Source organism: Ochotona princeps, chromosome 5, assembly GCF_030435755.1.
Source record: "Ochotona princeps isolate mOchPri1 chromosome 5, mOchPri1.hap1, whole genome shotgun sequence".
NCBI lineage: Eukaryota > Metazoa > Chordata > Mammalia > Lagomorpha > Ochotonidae > Ochotona > Ochotona princeps.
The window spans coordinates 37841706-37865350 of NC_080836.1; positions in this window are offsets into that span (position 1 = coordinate 37841706).

Genomic DNA, 23645 nt, shown 5'->3' on the forward strand with positions numbered 1-23645 from the left:
CTGCCTTTAGATCTGCCTGATTTGTCAATCATGAACATTCAGTTTACAAATATGTGAATTTCTTGTTTTTTATTCTTGACTTTATTATGACATTAGTCAGCTGCGTAAAAAATGTTTTGTTTTCTTTTGTTCTTTCTCCTGTCTATTAATTGTTTAATCCAATTTCCCTCTTCAATCCGTTTTTTTCCTAGTTCATATGAATTAGCATATTCAACTTCAAACACTCTCCCTCAGTTAAAAATGCATGTCTGGATATTTCAATATGATTTTCAAATATCTACACAAGATAATGAAAGTTTAACAATCATTTTCACTGTCATCATCATCCTGTTCCAGTACTAGGAATTTTTTTTTTCTACTTATCTTATCTTCAAATATTATAACAAAATGCCAGAGACTGGGAAGCTTCCCCAGAGCAGAAATTGTCTTATCCAGTTTGGGAGGATGGAAGTGTGAAATTAGAAAGTTAACATGGACAGATTCTGATAAGAGACACCTTTTTGGGCTTGGCAGCGTGGCCTGGTGGCTAAGGTCCTTGCCTTGATCCCATATGGCCGCTGGTTCTAATCCCGGCAGCTCCACTTTCTCTCTGTCTCTCCTCCTCTCAGTATATCTGACTTTGTAATAAAATAAATAATAAAATAAAATCTTTAAAAAAAAAAAGAGACACCTTTTCTTCTGGATTGCAGAGTGTGAAATTCTCAATGTGGCCTCCCAGGGCACAAATGGTCCTAAGTAGCTGGTATTGTGTAAGAACGGGTTAAGCCGCCACATGTGATTCTGCTGGCATCCCAATTGAATGTTCAGTTTCAAGTCTCAGCGACTTCATTTCAACTCTGCTTCCTTTCTGAAGGTCTGGGGAAGCTGTAGATGATGGCCCACATTTTGAGCCTTTGCACTCATGTGGGGAAACCTGGAGGAACTTTGGGTTTCTTGCTTTAGCACAGTCAAGTCCTGGCCACTGAAGCGTTTTGAAAAGAGAACCAGCAGACAAATTATGTCTTTCACATAAACAAATCTTTTTAATCAGGCTAAAGGAAATTTTGAAGTCCATTTGCAAAAGCACTCTTCTCACCCATGGAAACTCCTACTGGCGTAACTGATTCCCAAGTTAAGTGCCTTCTAGTACCACCACATTGAGGATTAAGATTTAAAATGCACAGTTCGTAGAGCCACCTTCAATCCATGATACTCTCCATGTTCATTCCCCGCTCTGTGTTTGTGTCCATGATTCGGATGTTCTAGCCAGGGTTAATTTCATTCCTGAAAATCAAATCCACCTGCTCCTTTCTAAAGCTTTGAAATTAGCACCGTAAGATAGAACTAATTGTTGACTTCTTTACTTGTGTGTCTACTAACTATTGCTACACTTTTAAGGATTGTTCTTTTTATTAATTCCTTCCTTTAAAATTGTATTTTTTAAATTTCTAATTTAAAAAATGTGTCTATGTCATGTTTTCATTATAAATACCTTTGTATATGTCCATGTGTGTCCTCATGCTGTGTGAATGTATTATTCTTGACACCTTTTTCATTATGCATGTAATTTTCCATGAATGATATTACAATCAACCCAATAGCATAAAACAAAACCAACCAAGTTCCCAAAGTTTCCCCTAGTATTGGATCACTTTTCCTAACAATTCAGTGAAAAAAAAACTTCAGATTTAACTTATGTCTTCAATTATATTCAATCTAACTAATCCTCCTTGTTTCAACTGCTTTAAAATATATATATTTATTTTCTTAGAAAAGCAGATTCACAGAGAAAAGGAGGGATAGGGAGAAAGAACGTCCATCCTTTGCTTCACTCTCCAAGTGGCCACAACAACCAGAGCTGAGATGGTCCAAAGCCAGGAGCCAGGAGATTCTTCCAGGTCTGTCACACGGGTGCAGGGTTCAAAGGATTTCAGCCCTCCTCCACTCTCTCCCAGCCACAGGCAGAAAGCTGGAAGGGAAGTGCAGCAATCGGGACATAAATCGGCACCCATATGGGATCCCAAAGCATGCAAGGGGAAGGTTTAGCCACTGAGCCATCATGCCAGTTGCCGTTTCTATTCATCTTATCTTATATGAGTCATATTAGTTTTTGAATGGTTTTCATCTGAATAATTTTAACAGCTTTTGAGTAATCTAGAACTAAAAATCCCCTATTTGCAAATTGCTTTTAGTGGACAAATCACATGTTATAAAATATCTTAATACTTTTTTCAACTGTTGCATTACATGAAAATATATACTTGCATTATACACAAAATATTAAAATTAAAATACAAAAAATCTGAATATGTTTATGCTAACATTTCCTTAGGTTATAGTTGCCTGTCACATCATTTCATTTACCATTTGAGTATTAACTGATGATGTCATGCTAGTGTTGTGCATAAGAACAAGCACTCTATCACTGACAAATATAATGTATCAGATATGTCAAATGATTTTTCACAATTTCAAGATTTTAACATGCAGGTAATGTATGGATGCATATTTGACAGAAAAATAAGGTCCAACACATTGATGCATGTATTATTGAAAAATAATCCCAGATCTTCTAGGAATGTTGGCAAAAAATGACATACACTATATATGATTTTGAATGATTTTCAGAATTATTCTTAGAAAAACAGTGAATTCCTTAAAAAGCAAGACATTGCCATTTGCTGCAAATGGTAGAATTTCATTCTATCACATCAAGTGAAATAAACCCAAATCATCACGCAACTACTGCATGCTCTCGTTTTTAATATGGGAGGTGAAATTAATAAGTAAAAAATCTAAAAAGTAATATCGATTGATGGTGTAAGTTTTATAAGCTCTATTTATTTGTTGGAATGCTGCAAAGAGAGAAAGAGACACACCGTCATATGCTTGTGCGCACGCACACACACACACACACACACACACACACACACACACACACACACATTACTGGCTCATTCTGCAGATGACCACAATGGACAGGCTGGACCTGGCCAAACCATGGATATTTACTCCACCCTGATGTTCTGGGCACATTGTCAGGGAGGTGCATGGGAACTGGAAGCTGGGCCTGAAACCATAGGACTGAAGGTCGTAGCCTCACTGGCAGGAGCTTGGCTCACACACGGCTACAACACTAGCCCCAGTGTCCAGTGGAAGGACTTCTTAAATATATATATATGTTTAATTTTTCTCAAAAGATATTGATCTTTTTGTGCTAATTATGAGGCTATAATTCAGTTTTAATTCATTCACAATAACTAAAAAGGTTTTTCATGTGCAAGGAAAATCATCTTATGAGTTTGTATCTTCATATATAACTTCCTTGAGATATCCTTATTTTTAAAGTGAATATTTTATGGCAAAATTGTTATGAACCATAAATATGGTGGTGTAGTTAATTCTTTGCTATAGTAATTTCATATCTTTGGCCATGTGCCCAGTAGTGGAATCACAGTGACATATGGCAGTTATACTTCAATCATTTTTCCTTTTAATATTTGTATTATTTTCCATAGCATCTGCTCTAATTCCAAGCAGTGTATATATGAGTTCCATTTCTCCACAGCCTCACCAGGATTGTTGCTTTCTGTCTTTTGATTGTTGCCATTTTAATATATAATATAATGCTGCCACAATGTGGTGTTGATTTACGTTTCTCTAATGACTAGTGATACTGACTGTTTTTCATATATTTCTTGGCCATTTGTATTTCTTTTTTGAGAACTGTTTATTCAGATCCTTTGATCCCTTGATGCAGTTTTTTTTCAGATAAATGCATAAGGTGAGACCTGTTGTGTAAAACTATTGCTTACAGTGCTAATAGGTAAATACCTTGAAATACATTTCTTCCATCTATTAGATGTCTCTCCACTATTGATTGTTTTGTGTTGTAGATGCTTGTAACTATATGATAATCTCAGTTGTCTACTTTTGCTTTTGTTTCATGTGCTTTTCAGATTTTATCCACAAAAATCTTTACCTATGCCAGTATCAAGGAATATTTCTGATATATTTTCTCATGTTGCTTCCTCAGAATCAGGTTTTATATTTAAATCTTTGATCTTTCTTTAGTAGATCTAACTTGTGTAAGATGAGTGTAAGAATAAAATCCATTCCCTACAATATATGTCCAGTATTGCCAGAATTGTATATTTAAAGTACTGTCTTTTCTGTGATGTATGGTCTTTGCAACATTGTCGGAAATTGATTGATTACATGGATATGTATGAATCTTTTTCTTTGTTTTTCTGATTTATTGGAAAGTCAGTCTGTGTGTGTGAGAGAGAGAAACAGAGAGATTTGCCTTCACCCAATCTCCACAACAGCTGTGACTGGGACAGACAGAAAGCAGAAATCTTCCACAAAGCATTTTAGAATCCAAGTACTTCAACCAATTGATGCTTTTGAAGTGCATCAGCAGGAAGAGGGACGAAGAGACGGCACACAAAATTGCACCTCAATATTTGGTCATCTAGATGTGTGACCTAACCCACTTTCTGCAGCATTTGGTAAGTTTCTGGGATCTCTGGATTGTTCTGTTGATCTGTGTGTCAGATATTATTATGTATGCCATGCTGTATTAGTTACCATATTTTTGTGGTAGCTTTCAACAAGAATTTTTTGCTTAGCATCATTTAGATTATCCATACTTTTTTGTCATCCAGATCAATTTTAGAATTGCATTTGTTAATGTTGTAAATTATCATTGATATTTTGATGGGATTACATTGAATCTGTAGATTTGGCAGTTTTATACTTTAATGACATTAATTCTTCCAATCCATGAACAAGAAATATCCTTCCATGTTGGCCTCCATGGTAGTTTCTTTTATCAATTTTTCTACAATTCAAATTATACAGATATTATAGTGTTTTGGTTAAATTTATTTTACTTAATTTCATAATTATTGTGAACATGATGTTTTATTTCTCACTCAACAAGATCAGGATTAGTCCATAAAAACACTATTGCTTTATATGTGTTTATTCTTTTTCCCATTGGATTGGTTTATTGGTTCTAACATGTTTTTGGTGGAATGTTTAAACTTTTCTAGGTAAACCATCATGTCACCTCTAAAAAGTGTATATTTTGTTGAGAATTTTTGTCAGGAAAGGATTTTTAATCTTGTCAAATGTTTTTTCTGGATGTCTTAAGATGACTAGTTTTGCTCTTAGTTCTGTTGATCTGATTTATGATATTTTTTGGTTTAAGGTTATGAAACCACTCTGTCATTCCCAAGGGTACACTCTACTTGATTGTATACATGACCTTTAAGTCAAAAACTGTAAAATGAGACAAAAATGAACACCTATAGTACTAAAATCTATTCATCAAGAGGATACAATAATAAATATACACATGAATATATGAATATATATGAATATTTGGAAAAAACACAATTTCAAATTGTAAAGTCATTCTTATACTTATCATATAAATTTTTGCATTGCAAAAAAGACAATCTCTAACTTTTGCACATTGGAAGCTTTTTACCAACAAAATACCTGAGGAGGGTAAAAAGCTGAGAAAAGCCCGTAGCAGAGCTTCTAGGAGGCTGAGGTCAACTCATCTTTTCCACCAATGGTCTTTTATTTCAAGCTTTTTCTTTCTCAGGTAATGCTGTGTACATCAGTTAACAGTGTTCTGCACTATTCAACACAGAAGGATTTGGGTCACTGAGTCACCTAGGAAAAGAGCAATCACTATAACTCAGATTGTAGCAATCACTATAACTCACTAGAACTCTCTGATGTATTTTATAAAAGGTTGGTGAAATGCCTGGTGCATAGACTTCTTAATAGGTCTCATGTTGCCTCCCCATCCAGCTGCAGGCCTTTGCAGCCTGAGCATTGAATCCAATGCACTGTGAGACAGATGATGACTTTGACACCCTCTTACTTCTTCTCCTGACTGGACCTTATTTCAGATGATCAACACTGTATAACCTCTATATCCAGACTAAACCCACTGTTGCTAGTTCCAACAAGTCTAGATGATTATTCATAACAAAGACCATTTAATGAACAGTATCAAACATCTGAGAAATAAAGTCTTGACAAGTACAGAAAAAATAACCACCAAAGCACAATGATGATCTGATAGAGTGATTTAAATTTTTATTATGCTTTTTAGCAAGCAAGCATATGCAACGAAAAAAAAAAACAACTGAAAAACAAAACGTTTTTGTTTGTTTTCTACACTTCTCCATGATATAATTAAGTGGAAAGTTATTTTTATTTATCAGAACAAAGTATCTTTGTTCAAGCTGACAATGAATAGTTTTGGTTCTTGGCATCCAATTTTATACATGTAAATTAAATTTGCATGCAAAATACATTAAATGAGGAATGTGGGTATTTATTCCAGTTTAGGCATTAAAGATCTAGGTCCTCTATATTATCCAGAGGCAAAAATTTCTGGAATATCTTATGTACTGAAGATTGAGCCACCACTCGAGATAGCAACCTCTGTATCATAGAGCCTACATTACCTCTGTGTTCTCTAAAGTGCCTCTAGTACTTGTTCCTCTGCTACCCGTATTTTAGATCTGGATTGAGTTTCTAGCTACATGCCTAAGCCTGACATAGCCCTGGCTCTGGTAGGTACCTGGGTATCACCCAGTAGCTGGAGATAGCTCTCTGTCTGCCTTTTAAATAAACAAGAAAATAAATATGTCTTAGAAACAGTGAGAGAGAACACATTTGTTAGTTATCACTTTTGTCCAGTGCTGTTCAATTGAGGTACATGTGCATTTAAGATTCCCCGGAATTTTTTTTCCTATATTGAAATTTGGTTAAATACTTACATTTCATATTATTTATTACACTACAGAAGTAGCTAAGGTATTGATATCTTTTCTTCTCCATTTAATTAGATTCTATCACCAATTCAAAAACATTATTCTTGCTCTATTACTTTCTCCTTAAAATTACCTCATTTTCTGAATGAAATTTTTACTGAGATGGACATCAACTCTGGAAATACGTTTTTTTTTTTATTTTTAGCAGCAATAAGTAAAAATAAATAAAGCGCCATTATTTCGTTTCCCAATTCCCATTCTTACTGTAAGCCAAAGACAATAACATGCCATTTTCAGTGTTATTTTCCACTTTTGGTTCCATCAAATAAGGACTTCTATCTACTTAAAATTCTACAAGGAGCAAACTGAAATGTCTTTTATCATGAAGGTTTGCACTATTCATCACATACAATAACTCAGTAAGTGAGACTGACATTTGAAGTAGGGTATGCGACGGTAGAAGACCTTTAAATAGAAGTATGATTATTTTATCCATAGATTGGAAAGTTCTGTATTTTCAGAGGTTCCTGGAGTCTTGTTCTTGATCCTTGACCAAAAATAAGAAATATGCACAAGTGAGTGATTTATACTTTCCTTGCAGCTTGACATAGCCTTGGGAAGACAATCAACTAGCTTGCTGGCATGCTTTCTGTGTGTATAAGAGCATGTTTCAGACTTTAAATGGTCTTCCAGACTGTCTTTAGCACTGCAAGTGAGATGTTGTGTATTTGGAATTTCTGAAAATGAGCAGCTTCCAATAGCTACTGGTGTTGCATAACCCAAATTTGAGGCTGAGAGAAATCATGAAGAGCTACTTCTGAAATTTCCAATGACTCTTTGACAGACTACACTTTCTTCTTCCTATTGTATTTATGTTATTGTTCTTAAAGCATTTTACCCAATAGTGTCATATTAATCTTTTCAATTAAATGACCTGGTGAAATATACATCAGTTCAACTAGAGGAAAACTTACTATAGATATTATTAAAGTATTAGAATTATTTCATTCTACAGATAGAGAAACTAAATCAGAGAAGTTACATGATTTAATCAACATCATACAAAGCTCTCCATATTGCTTTTTATATAAATTACTCAGTAAAATAGGTGACTGATCATTGAATTGAGAATCACAAGAATCAGGATTTTCTTTTAATTTTACAGCAACAAGCAAAAAAATCACTAAAACCAAATTGTTTAAATATAATATTCCTTCTATGGTAAATTGAAGTAATAGTGCAGGCTATGTCTGCGACACTGCAATTGAGCAAAAATTGAAAGATTTTCATAATAGACAGACAGCCGGTTCCTTTTCTAGATGACAGATGGTAGAAATTGTTCAAAATTTGGTGACAAAACTCATGAAGACATTACAGAATAAAGTACATGGCTCCTAATGAGAAGCATGGATGTGTGTGGGGAGGTGGGAGAGAGAAGGGAAAATTTGGACTGGCATATGTGGCAATTAAAGGGAATGTGAAAACAATTACGAATGCAATGAAAGAGATGAGAAAAAAAGTAATTTTTCATGACAAAATCAACAATCATTTGTTGATACTTTCAATTATTAGTAGGAGGGGCCTAAACTAAGGAATTAAAATAAGCAAGTATGGGAACACATTGAAAAGTTAGAAATAACTTAAAAGATTCTTCTATAAGCAGTTAAGGAGAAAATTTTTAATGAAAAAATCAGAATAACAAAAATCTAGTCAAAGAGACAAAATTAGAGAATCAGATATTTTCACTGAACTGAGCATCACTGAACTATTGAAAAAACTTGATGAATTTCAAGTAACTGATATCATTTTCCAAAGCTTTTCGGAGACAGCTATGAATAAAATAACAGACCTGATTAACAAAAATGATCAACACAGTAGACATCTTAGGCTTACCTAAATATATAATGTGTAAATGCAAAAGAACAAAGAAAATAGAAGAAAATGCCTAACATTATTGTCATTCTCATGAGTAAACCTTAAACAAAGCCATTTCTTATTTGCTGAGTTCTTGCTCTAAAAACCAACATATAAAGTGCAGATTTACAACAGTCCAATAACTGATGAAAAACTTTTTTTCATTATTCAATTATTTCAATTATTGCTGCAAAATAAAGACTTTAAAAGAAAATTTACCAATAGTAAATATAAAATTAGTGTTGAAAGACAATCCATGGTTTTCCTTGTGAAGCAACATAAATATTTGTAGCTGCAAAGGTTAAACAAATACCAAGAATTGAAGGTAGCTTTTTCTTTTATTAACAAAAAAGACAGAGTACCATACACATTGCTAAGTTTCACAGTGGAACATAATTTCACTTTTTTAAGGATTGATTTTTCTTGGAAAAGCAGATATACAGAGAGGAGGAGAGTGAGAAAGAAAGATCTTTTGACCACTGATTCACTCCCTAAGTGGCCACAGTGGTTAGAGCTGAGCCAATCTGAAGCCAAAAACCAAGAGCCTCTTGTGGGTCTCTCACACGGGAGCAGAGTCCCAAGGATTTGGGCCATCTTGACTGCTTTCCCAGGCCACAGGCAGGGAGCTGGAAGGAAAGTGGGGCAGCTAGGACACAAACCAGTACCCATATATAATTCTGTTGTGTGCAAGGCAAGGACTTTAGCAACTTGGCTCTGCTGTGCTGGGCTCAATGTTAGAATTTTAATAATCAACAAAAAGACTGAAATGGAATCAATGACTTGTAATCAATTTCCTACCACTCAAGGTATTAAAAAATATGTATAAAGTTATTTTATTGTATTTAAAGTTCAGCTTATAGTAAAACATCAAAAGCATCAAGTATTACGCATTTACTTTTTATTACTAATACTATAAAGAATATTTATGAAATAATATTTGCCAGGGAGAATCAAGATTATAGAAGGGTATAAGGACACGTTTAAACAGATGGAAACTCAATAGTCTGGGTGAGGCAGAGAGGATACATTTTAGGAAATCAGAGAGGACAGGCCAATGGCAGAGGAGCACCTGAAGACTGACAGATACAGGAAAACAGCAACGATGACAGTGTACCGTTGTAATCACCAGATAACGCATTGGAGCTCAGTGAACAGCTATCTGAGCTCCACTGGTGGCTGGAACTCCACCAACAGCCAGGTAGGAGGAGAGTTCACAAGGAGCTTAGGAGGTATACCCAGGCAAAGAACTAAAAGTCTTGCTAATTTGCTTGATTTGAAGAGAAACAGAGTTAGAGAAGCAGACCCCAAACAGGCAGTGCAGGAACAGGATGGATTTCCCAGCCTAGACCCCCAGGAGAGCCTCATCGGATGCCATTTTGTATAAGGAGGCAAAGGCTTTGGGATGGAATTGTGCATGCACTAAGATGGGAGCAAACTCATTTCTGGCTCAATGCAATGCATCAACACGACATCCTACAAGTTTCACCCAAAATAGGTCCTAATGGACTCCAGATCTGATTGCCAAGATATGCAGAATTGCAACAGTGTCACAATAGGGATCATTTTGTACAGGGTGACAAAGGCTGTGGGGCTGCAGGGACAGCAGTAAGCTGTGTATGCACTGAGCTGTGAATGGACTCACTTCTAGTTCAGTGCACTGCACTGATCCCATAGGGAAAATAATACCAACTGACACCATATGAATCAAATTGGGTCTGCATTACCCTCAGATCTAATAGTCAACAGGTTCCAGAAACACCAGCACCACCAACAACCTAGTTATTCAAGACATCTGGTATCTCTCTAGTACTGGGAACTGCTTGACCCAGAAGTGGTAGAATGTTTGCAGCCACAAGAGTATAGCCATAGCACAGGATCACAGGAGGTAGATAATGGTGGGCCCAGACCTGGGACTATTGGAACCATAGTGCAAGCCTAACACATGAGTTCAGATCTGAAACTCACTGAAGGGAGTGGCACAAGTGACTACAACTGAAGAACTGGGTACCAAACACAGTCAGTAAAATTGAACTGTAAATCTGTGGATGACACAGCTTAGAAACCTGCTCTAAGGAGAATCTGATAAAAAGAAGCACAATGACCAAGAACAAAACAAGAAATAGAGGCATAATGAATATTACTGACACTTCCCCTGAAAAGGAGCAAAAGCCATTGTCAACCTTTGAATTAACTGAGAAATACACCAAGAAAATGGGGGATACAGAATTCAGAAAATTCATTATAAAGCTTCTTATTAACAATGAGAAGCACATGCAGGAATTTAAGGAATATATCACACAGAAATTAACAACACTGAAACAAATCAAACAGAATTATTAGAAATAAAGGACACAAAGGAGCCCATTAAAATGCAGTGAAAAATCTTGATAATAGAATGAATAATGCAGAAGAAAGAATCTCAGAATTGGAAGATATTTGTTGTCACAATGACGCAATATCAAAAGCTGGAAGTAGAGCTGGGTGGGTCAAGCTAAAAAAAGTATTCAAGAATTAAGGGACACCATTAAAAGGCCTGAACTTGAGCTGTGGTTATGCAACAAGGTGGAGGAATCCACCATGGTGGGAGGGTTTGGGCAGGGGTGGGAGAACCCAAGTATCTATGTAACTGTGTCACATAATACAATGTAATTAATGAAGTTAAATAATAATAATAATAATAAAAGGCCAAATGTAACAGTTATGGAAATTCCAGAAGGTGCAGAAAGAGAAGCTGGGTTTAAAAATCTATTTAATTAAATAATAAAGGAAAACTTTGCTAATCTGGACAGAGAATTAGGAAACAGAATACAGAATGGGCACAGAACTCCCATCAGAGTTGATGAAAAGCAATCATCGGAACACATAACAATCAAACTCTTTTCAATTGAACATAAAGGAAAAATCCTTAAATATGCACGTGAAAAAAAATCAACTGACATATAGAGGAATGGCAATCTGACTCACAACTGACAGATTTTCCTTCCTATCAGAGGAAACTCTACCTCTGCAGGTCAAGAGAGAGAAGAACACATTCCAGATTCTAAAAGGAAAAAAAGTATTGGCCCAGAACAACTTAGCTGGCAAAGCTTTCCTTTTTCTTTGAAAATGAAACAAAAATTCTTCCACAGTTAATAAAAGCTCAACGAAAATGCCTCTTCCAGACCTGCCCTACAAATGATATTTAAAGATGTTCTCTTGACAAAGAAAAGAAATAACACCCAAAAAAAGCAAAGGCAAATGTGAAGAACATCCCAGTAAAATACCAACAGGATATTAAATAAAAAATTAAGAACTCATTGCTAAAATGAAAGAACCAAATTATCACCTACATATTAACTCTGAAAGGAAATGGCTTAAACTCATCAATCGAGCATCATAGTAGCCTGAATAAAAAAAAAACTCTCTGTTTGTTACACGGGATATATCTCACCAACAAAGATCAACAAAAACTATATCTCATGGATATTGATTTTCTTTTCATTTTTTAAAACAGTTTTTTCTTGTATTAAATTTTTCACTGACACATAATTCACACAGTAACATAATTTTCTTCAAGAATGTTCTTGATTTTTTTTTCATTTCTCCAGTGACACATTAGTACTTCAGCATCATGCTATTTAGTTTAATGGTGTTGTAAATTTCTATTTTCTTCCTGTTTTTAATTTTGTTTTGTGGCTTTTCATTTAAGGGGATGTATAATAACTGTGTAATGGACACTATCATATCCAGATATGAAGATACAATGCAATATGCATGTCTACTTCCAGATCAAAGATGGACTCCCAAATGAAACTGTGAAATCTATCTTGACAATAGGATAATTGACCCTCTGTCACTGTCCATGTGCACAATGATGGACTTAATACTTTTTATGAAGACTATACTATTGCAATAATACAGCAGAAATCGTGGAGAAGAGGGAGGGATTCCAGAAGGGAGTAAGGGAAGTCCCAGAGCCTATGGAAATGTATCATAAAATACTAATAGTTTAAAAATGGGAAAAATAAAAAGAAAAGAAGGAATAATATTTGCCCACTTACCTATTTCCTTAGGATAAAACATAAGGAGTCATTCTACCTGACTAAATGTAATTAGTTAATATAAAATGACATAAAGAGTGACAAAAAATATCGCTCAATAAATGGTTGTGTCTTGCTCAGTTTAGAAAGATATTGAAATCTAAGTCAATACAGACAACTTCATGATTTCTTCAGAGAAGGATTCAACTCACTTAAGAGGTTGTCAACAAATCCTGGTATTCAGCCTTTTGGGCTTATTTTGTTTTTATGTGTGAAGCTCATATTTGAAAACTTCACTAGATTTTATGATGTATGGCTACACTTCTTCTAATTTAGTCATTTTGCCTTATAATTCCTTCCAATCAGTTAATACATCCCTTAGGGCAATGTAAAATTTAAAGAGACGTTAAACTCATATAACTTCACTGTCTATCAAAGAAATTACAGGGAAATACTGTTACACATCATGTCATTTTATGACACTTGCTATTAAGAGCATATACATCTTGAATTTTAAAGAATTCTCAGTGTACACACTTCTCACATTTTAAAGAAACAAAGAAGGATAGTTAAACTGCATGATGAAAAATAAAGCTAAAGGTAGTATAGGTAGAACTCTCCAAATTTCAGGATGTACCTTACAGGGAATATTTTTATGGTTTGTGGACGAGATACCAGGATAACTCACAAAAGATTATTTCAGTCAAAATGGAACCAATATAAAAATCATGCAATATTGGTTTTAAATCTGGACATTACACAGAACAGAATAAGAGGGATTATGAGGTAAAGAAATTCAAATTTATAAAATCCTTTTGATGTTTATTCTCCAATTCTGCACCTCTGGACTTCAGAGCATTGCTTTCCTTATGTTCCTATGATGTGGAGTGTTTTTTGTTTGTTTGTTTGTTTGTTGACCCAGGTCTTTTGTGATACCCACAGTTCTACTGCATTTGGATCTAGCATGATCTAAGACATCTTCCATGTTTGGTAATGAGTAGCTGTGGGTTCATCTTATGAAACCAGTTTAACGATTTTCAGAGTTCACTGATGGTAGCAAGCTGGATTACATGTTACATACTAGAAATTATAGACACTTCAGCCTCATCCTAGACCAATTAATTATTTATTTGAATTAACCTATACCAACCATTATCACTTTTGTAGCTGCATTTATCTGTGTGTATATTTATTTGTACATCTATCATGTTGTATACACTATGAAAGCATTCACTTAAATCACACTAAAATAATTTATACTGCTATATGTAATGGGAGAATCTAATATAAATAAATACATATTATGGCAAGGCATGAAACTCAGATATATTTATTTATATCAGATTCTCCCATTTATTTAAAATCTCTAGTTTCAAGTATGGATTTCAAATATCCCTCATCAGGCTTCAAATTTTTAATGTATGCCATCATTACTTTACTGTTCTTACACCAGTTCCAAACCAATTTTTTAAACTTTTCATTATTATTGCAGAACTATTTCATCAGTGATATTGTATATACTTTTTATGGACTATTATCCAATAGAAAAATAATTTTATTTATTTATTTATTTGTTTATTTATTTATTTATTTATTTTAAAGGCAGAGCAAGAGTGAGAGAGAGCAGAGACAGAGAGGCCTTACATCGATTCACTCCCCAATGATGAGAAGGATAAAGCTGATGCTAATGAAGGCAACAGGCTAGGACTCCATCCACATGCCCCATATATATATATATATGGAAGTCTCTGTTGCCTTTTAAGCAGATGAATAGGAGCTGGATTTATTACAGAGTAACCATGGTAGAATCAGCACTTGCATATGGAATACTGGCCTTGCAGGAGGCAGTTTAGCTCACTGCACCACAATGCCACACAAGAACATCATTTTGAGGTCTTTTTTATTTCTTTGTTTGTATGTTAGTTTTCCTGTCTTCAGGATTTAGTGTCAGATGGATCGATAACTTTCGTTTAATTCAGCTAATTTTTGAATATTCTCATTTTTTCTAATGACTTTCCTACCGGACATGAACTTATTGAAGTAGATCATCATCATTTTTTCTTATTTTTATTTTTAAAACCCTAAACCTAAACCAACAAGCAAATATCTCATAAGATTAAATTAGTATGAAGATAGTTGCAAACATTCAGCATTTTTATTGGTCATCCAATTGCATGTTATTTAACTTCATGATGTCTCAAATTTTCTATTTTTTTCTTCCTATTGTTGATTTTGTTTTATGGCTTTTCATTTAAGTGCATATATAGTAACTGTGTAATGCAGGCTATCATATTCAGATACAACGATACAATGACATATTTATCTCCAAATAAAAGATGGCTTCCCAATGAAACTGTTAAGTATTTCTTGATAGTAGGATGCTAGAATCTCTGCCATCATCCATACACACAGTATCAGGATACACTTAAATGGCAGAATGGTGGACTTAATGATTGTTTAAACTAAAATTAAAATTGAATGAAAATCAAGATGTCAACAGGGTCGCCTTCTCTTCTGGACAAACACTAAGAGAAACTGACTCCTCTCTTTTCCAGCTTCCTGCTTCCACTGTTCAGTTTTGGTCTCGCTCTTTCCACTTCAATGGACTTCTGTCATCTCAAGTCTTTCCCTGACTACAGTCCCCAAAAGTTCTCCATTTTAAGGATCGATGTAATTAGATGAGACCAACTTGATAATCCAGGATAATCCTCCTATCTCAAGGTCCATAACCTTAATCGCATCTGCAAAGCCTCTTTTGCCATTAATAGTAACAGATTCTCAGCACCAAAACATGAACATCTTGGTTCAAATATTTACTACATTTCAAGAATCCTCTTATCTAACAAAACTTAACTCCTAAGTAGGAATCCCTTGATACGTTATAATTCATTTATAGATGTTTAACTCACTCTCCCACTCAAACCCTGTGACATCATTCTCAAAATTTTGCAGACAATTTGTGTAGTTGTCTCAGGTATAAACGACAAGCTCATGTGAATGGTTTTATCATGAACTTCCTGTTTCAGAGAAATTTTACAAGGTACGCCCCATTTTTGCCGAGACACAGATATAAAAAAGAATCATCTCAGAGTGTTTTAACCAATATTCTTTCCCTACTTTGAAGTTGTACCCTTTCATGTTTAAATCACTCCCTCACCTCAACCTTACATGGAAGTATCTGTAGTACCCCTTCTTCCCTCCATGCATTTGTAGACTCCGGCTGTCATAACAAAATACTAGACCAGATGACTTAATGCAACAAAATTATTTTCTGTAGTTCAGATAAACAGGAATTCCAAGAACAAGATGCTATCAAGAGTTTTCTTCCAAGGTCTCTGTTCTTAGTGGGCATGGGGGGAGGGCTTGCATCTCACTGTGGACTCCTGAAGCCATTTCTATATATATCCAGATAAATCTCTAGTGTGCTTTCCTTTTGTTATAAGGATATTCACTGAACTGTAAGTCTTTCTTTACATATCCTGTCTCCATACATAGTGACCTTGTATATTACTATGCCAACATACGAATCTGGAAAGAAAGAAATAATTAAGTCTACAATAGTTTTCTGTCTTCAGCTTAGTGCTGAAATTTCACCCTATAGTTTCATTGACATTCTGGACATAACAACAACAAGAAAAAAGCAGCATCCATTAAAAAAATCTAAAAAGCAGTATCCATTAGAATCTAAAATAGTATTTGTGGATATACACATTATATATAATATGTGTGTGTATATACAGAATATATATGTGTATGTATGTGCGTGTGTGTATACAATGCATTCTAACACTAGATTTTACGTGGAATAACAATTTTAAAACCGAAGAAATAAAGACACATACTACAGAAAGGATGCCCATGGAAACTTTACACATAAAACAATAAAATATGGAGAAACACATTGTCCATCCATACAAGAATAGGAAAACATATCCAGAATATCCACAACATTTCTCATAAAAAGAAATAAACATGGATTTCGGTATCAGGGATAAATCTCAAAGGCTGGCCTGTGGAGTCCAAGAAACCACATAAGCAAAGCCATATTGCGGAAAAGAAAAGGAAAAAAATCACCTTCTTTGTTGGGGGGTCAAAGTATAAGACTGATTGGGAGTGGACTGAAGAAATTTTATGGGATAAAGATATTGCCATCTTGATAACAAATCTGAGGTATATAAATGCTTGCATTCATTGAAATTCAATAAGTTTATATTTTACTGTATGCAAAATTTGATAGAAAAAATGGTAAACAGACACAAACTTGTAGTTACTGAAAAACATACTAAAGTATTTACAGGACCTGCAATGTCTTTAGTTTACTTGGAATTGCATTAAAACCTATAATATGAGACAGGTGCTTGGCATAGTGATTAAGTCGAGACCTGGGACACCCGTTTGATATCTCCAGCTTTTTGGTTGGATTGCTGCTTGATTCATCCGCAAGGGATTGAGGGGTAAATGGAAACAGAGAAGTTGTTGGTATGAATAAGTCCTCTGAGAGTGAGAGAAGATACCTGATGATTTCTGTGATAAAACTCCTCAGGAGTTTCCTGATAAATGTAGAAGTAATGTCTGGCACTCATTGTGGCGTAACTGTTCAGCGCGTTGGGTTCTCAAGGACGTGGTCCATGTATTCTTTTCTCCCTCTTGGCACCTGGTGACCATTCACTGACACTTCAGTGACTCCACTGCTGCTCTTCCTCCTCCCTCATACACCTGAACCACGAAAGGAGCCAAAGGCTCATCATACTGTAAGTAAAGGAAGTGAACTCTTTCCCATATCTTTAACGTAACTGAAAATCTATTCTTACTATTCTGTTTAGTAACCTTTTTTTTTCTTCTTTTGCTCTTTCAATGCTTTGGAGTCAAATGCATCTTCGTTTCCTTTTGGCAATTGTCTTTGACAGCTGATGGAAGCTGGCAGAAGATGAAAGATATTTAATGCATGGCAGCAGGTCTCTGTGCACAAACGGCAGTTTCTTTCCATGGTAAACTCTTGGTTCCTTGGAGGGGTGTTAGGTTAAACACATCCAATTCTCTCTAAAAATCTTACACAGGACTTGAACTTTACTAAGAAGGACATGTCCTCATTCATTTGCTTAAATATCTGGATTTTATTTTAATTTTTATTTTTCATATTTATTTATTTTTATTGGAAAGGCAGATCCACAGAGAGGAGAGACAATCAAAAGGTCCATCATCTGCTGGCTCACTCCGCAGATGGCTGCTACAGCTAGAGACGAGCCAATCTGTGCCAGGAGCCGGGAGCCTCCTCCAGGCCCCCCCAGGGGTGCAGGGTCCAAGACTTCGGTACATTCTTCACTGCTTTTCCAGACCGCAGAGAGCAGGATGGAAAGTGAATGTCCGTATTTTGTGGGATAAACAAGAAAAACAGCTGAAAGATGAGGGTTGTCCTTATTGGAGAAATGCAGATATAAACTAGTCCAGTATGTGCCCCTAACAGTCCCTTTAAGGAAAGTGAAAGTATTATCCATACGGGACCACCTCAGGTATCCTGAAAGCTCAACATACTAAATAGATATGGGGCCCTGAAATCAAAAACACAACAGATATTTTCCCTTCTTGTTTAAGTAACTGAAAGGCCTAATAAAATTCTACCACCCAGTTTGTGGGGTAAACGTAAAAGCAAAAAGTCTAAAAGTAGCATGCACGTTTGACATTTAAATTTCTTGCCTGTTCAGCAATGGAAGATGGCATGGGTAACACAGGAAATACTTATTTAAATGTTTTATATACCCCCAATATTATTCAAGGTTGAAATGAGGAAGTGCACATAACACTAAAGAAGAGGTTAAAATCTAGCTTTGCTCTACGTAAAAAATTACTCATTGGGTCCTATGTTTCCAAAAACCCAACTAATGAAAATATATCTGCTTGTAGGTCCAGTGCAGTGGCCTAGTGGCTAAAGTCCTCCGCTTGAATGTGCTAGGATCCCATATGGGTACCGGTTGTAATCCTGGCAGCCCCGCTTCCCATCCAGCTCCCTGTTTGTGGCCTGGGAAAGCAGTCGAGGATGGCCCAAGCACTTGGGACCCTGCCCCCGAGTAGGAGACCTGGAGGAAGCTCCTGTCTCCTGGGTTTGGATTGGCACAGCTCTGGCCATTGCGGCCACTTGGGGAGTGAATCATTGGATATCACATCTTTTCTCTGTTTCTCCCCATTTCTATATATCTGATTTTGCAATAAAAATAATGCATCTTTTAAAAATATATCTGCTTGCTTTAAAAACATACTTGCTCAAAGTCATTCTCAAGGCATTCCTGGAGTGTTAATTAGATATTAAGAACACATTGTTTCAAAAGCAAAGCCAATCTCACATCCTTTTTAAAAATCAGGAACCTCATTGCCACAAGCATAGTTGATCTACAAGACTCCTACCTGATCATTCATGGCTAAACATATACAGCAGAGTTCAAGCTAGTCTGGTGCATACAAACATTTTAAAATATGTTTACCTACTTCAGTATGCATCATATTGGTGAATTTTGTTTTCATTTTTAGAATTGTTAATGTGGCTTACAAAGGAGACTTGTGCATATTTGAATTATCACAGCACTACAAGAAACAAGCAAATGTGTGTATTTCAAATTCAAACTTTATTTTCCACACTCTAGTTGTTCCTGGTATTAGACACAGTGACATATAGACAGAGAAGGAACATGACGCAGATAAAGCAAACAAAAATTGAACAAAACCGAGGAAAACGACATTTACAACACAGCTGACAAAGCCAGTCACTTCACTTTAAATAATGTGGCAGCCTGAAAAACTATAGTAATTACTAGAATTTCATTTTCATTAACTAATAAACCAAGGAAAACAATTTAAGTATCTGAATGTCATTTTTCAAATGAAAATAAACTGTAAACATTTGACTAACATCACAGCAGGGATAATATACCTAAGGAAATCTATTGAAATATGCTGGTGAATTCATCCTCTTCTATCACATTAAAACTGCAATTGACTGTAAACCTCCTACCACTCTCCACTGAGACTTTAATTGTAAAGATTCCTGTTACATATCATATTAGAATTTAGTTAAAATTGTAGAACACATTATTTCCAATCAGACAGCCAACCATCACTCACAAAGATTTTTTAAAAGGTGATTAATAATTCATCTCAGATAAGGAAAAGATCTATATTTATACCATCTTCTCAGCCACCATAAACTACCTGACAATTGTTCAGTAATGATGCCCAGTAAATTCTTTAAAATGGTAATTTGTCATTCTGTCACTTCATTTGTGACCTAAAATTCCTCACTTGAGGCATCATCAAATAAATTAATCACTTTCCAGGATCCATTTCTCTGTTCTGCACGTTATTATGCCCAGGCTCTCTTGTGTTTCTCTTCATTTACATATATTTAATGGCTGAGCCGTGGCTCACGATGGCACATAACGCACACATCTCATTACAGGTGAAATATTCTAACTGCCACCATCACTGGGGAAGAAAATAACTCTCCCAATTTAATTTTCCTGATGTAACAAAACCATGATTCTTCACGATGAAATGTTGATGCCATCCATCAGTCATAATCAATAAAATGATCATAGAAGTACGCCTTCTTCAGCATCTTTCCTTCACACTGGTATTATTTGAGGAAGGTAATTAAACTCATAATATGTAATGAATGTAAATGAAGTAAAAACCCTCATGTTAGCTCTCTAACTATGCTTATCTTACTGCTTTGATGTAAAATATTTTCTCATAACTTAGCAATACATAAGACCCAAATAGAGAAATCTCAGCTGCCAAGATGACCATTGCTTTATAGAGTGAATTTTTGAGAGGATTTTTTAAATGTGAAAGTACAAAGTACGTTGACAGATTTGACAGTGAAAACTATATATATTTTTTTGGATTTCTATATTTTCAGGACTGCTGAAAATGAGATAGAAGTGTAAACATTTTTATTATGTGGCAAAATGACCAAGTTTTCCAGTGGCCTGGTCTACTTGATTCTTCTTTTCTGAAAGCCACAATTTCTTTCCATCATTCACTAAATCATTTGTGTCATTGGCAGTCTTGCCTATCCCAGCCTGAAGAAGCATATGAAAATGCAGATCAAAGAGGCAGGAAATCTCACAAACAGTGATCTGGGAATTAGCCTTTCAGAAATATTTCTACCTATTGTAAATATTCATCTTGGATTGCTATCATATTATTTTTGTAAAGGTCAGTAGGGAGTGTTTTAAAGTAAACTAGTGTCACATAAACATCTCCTACGTCTGTAACTAAGTTACAACTTAATTTAACATTCATTAACTGGTTCTCCCCACATACTTAGGAACATTAATTTCAGGGGAACGGTGCCTTGCACAAGTCCATTTGGAATGAGGATTCCCTTCATTATGAATTCATCATCAAAGAATGGTGACTTTCTTTATCTTGCAAGTGCTCCCTGTTTGCCTGTTTAAAATAATGCTTGAGAGAGTGTCTAAAATAAGGAGTGAAATATTAACTCTATATCTTTGCAGCAAAGAAGAAATTAGGTGAATATCACTGCTCCACAGATGAATGACCTAACTACAATATTGACAAACCATGTACACAGCACTACCTTCCTTCTTCATTAATTATCATGTAGTTATTTTTAATGGGCACTTATTTAAGGGAAGAAAGAGAGCACATTCAGTTTTGCATGCATTTTCATCACTTCTGCTGCATTCTGTCAACCTAAATCCACTCTCCAACACACAGATTGCATAGACTTAGCTGTAAAATAGTTCCTGGCAACTTGCAGGAGATCTATGAAGACTGCCTGAGGTCCGTCAAAATTTTTACAATGCCATCACTGTACTGAAGCAGGAGGGGGAAGCCGGTAAAACTTCCCTCTCTGCAGTAGACTAGACAAGGTCCCCAAAGATGCCATAGAATAAGATACAGCTCAGTGAATCTTCAAGTACACAGTAAAGTGGCCAAGAATAGTTCCTTGTGATGGTGGCACAGAATAACAAAAAATGACAGACACAGTCAAGTTCTGTGGAAAATGGAATTAGAAAACCATGGTGTGGATCAGAAGAGCTCCTGTGTAAGCCTATTAAAAATTTCACAAAAAGTATAGCCAGGAACTCTAAATATTGGCATTAAGCATATTAGGCAAAGCAGATTAAATTGTTCATGACAATAAGCAAAAGAAGAACAACATAGTTTTTGAATGAAGCATAAATGATCTCTGCGCTTTCTAGAAAATATTGTGCCCTGAATATGCTCAACTAAAGTATATTTTTAAAAGATGTAAGTTGCTTTTTAAGCAATAGGTACGAAGGTGAATTAGATTCATAATATGAAAGAACAGAATAAAGAAGATCCTTAAACATACAAATGTATATGTTAGTTACATTAATTGTACCATGGAAACTTGTGGTGTTCACATTGTAGAAGAATGCACTTTCTCAAGACAAAATCCTTGAATTAGTGTGGAGGACATTTCTTTCTTAAACAATCGGCACCTTTGCAAAAGATTAACTTACTACTGCCAGTCTTCTAAAACTATAATCTTCCCATACTGAGATCGCTTAATATTCCACTCATAGAAACCTGATCATTAAGATGAATATACTAAAAATGGTCTTTCTCTAATTGATTGCCTTAAGTATTGTTTCAAAACCACAGAGAATTTGACTTCATAGTTAAATATCAAGCTACAATTGCTATACTGCATGGGAAATATCAATTTAGTTGAAATTTCCATTGGGGAGATCTTAGTATACCAAGATGGAAAGCTTAATTCAGATATCCTTCCATTGCCACAAGCCAGTGTTTCATAGATTCATCAACTTTGCATAAGCCACGTCATGGTTTAAAATTTTCATTACAGAAGAAAACAAAGTACACACTTTGTTCCAGGTTCTGACAGTAGCCCTACTTAACTCTATAAGCTTGTAAAAATTACTTTTTCTCTTAAGTGAGCTGTCCTCTACAATTTACAATATGGAGCTCAAAAATCAATAAGCAAATGGGGGCAAAAGGAGGCAAATGGGATATAAAGTTTTACATATGAGGCTAAATTACACTTGCTTTTCTTTATTGTTGTATCAGTTTTCTAGGACTGACATAACAAGTCACCACCTATTGAGTGACTTACAACAAAGAGATTTATTTCCTCACACTTCTGGAGCAAATCCAAGATCAACGTGCCAGCATATTTTTTTTTTCCGAGTCCTCTCCTCTCAGCCTGCAGACAATTGTAGTGTCCTTACATGGCCTTTTCTCTGAGAGCTCATGTCCATGTGTCTCCTGTAGTTGAAATAAGGAAAACAGTCATTGGATTAGGGTCTCGCCCTTATGACCTCATTTAACCTCAATTACCTCTTTAAAGGCCCCATATCCAGATAGTCACATTGCGAGTGAGGACTTTAACATGAATTCATGTGGAGGGATATAATTCAGCTCATAATAAGTGTTTATATAGCACAGTAACAATCACAAAGAATATTGCTTGGCATAAATGTGAGAGACACAATTGCGCACTCATGCAATTTTGTTCTCTCAGCATTTGAGAAGATTGCATATCCTATACTCTTGCAATGAGGTAGGACTTTTACCTAGTTTGGGTCAATTGTTTATGAGCATACATGTCAATTTTAACCTGGCACGAGACCTCCATCACAAATTCCCTGGCCTTAGTGACCTGATTTCAAATTGAGAGTATCAGAGGATTAGTTTCATAGGATTGAAGCACTTAAGATAGGCGTCTCCAATACTCAAAAGGCTCTATGTGTAAGTAATAATGCCTTTTGCAACTGCTGTTTGACACAGTGGTTATGAAGCCCGCATTTTATGTCAGAGCTCCCAGCTCTAGTTTTGGTTTCTCCTCTTTTCATCCAGCTTCCTGCTAATGCACACCTTCAGAAGTAGATGATGGCTTTTTTATGTCAATACTTTATTGAACAGA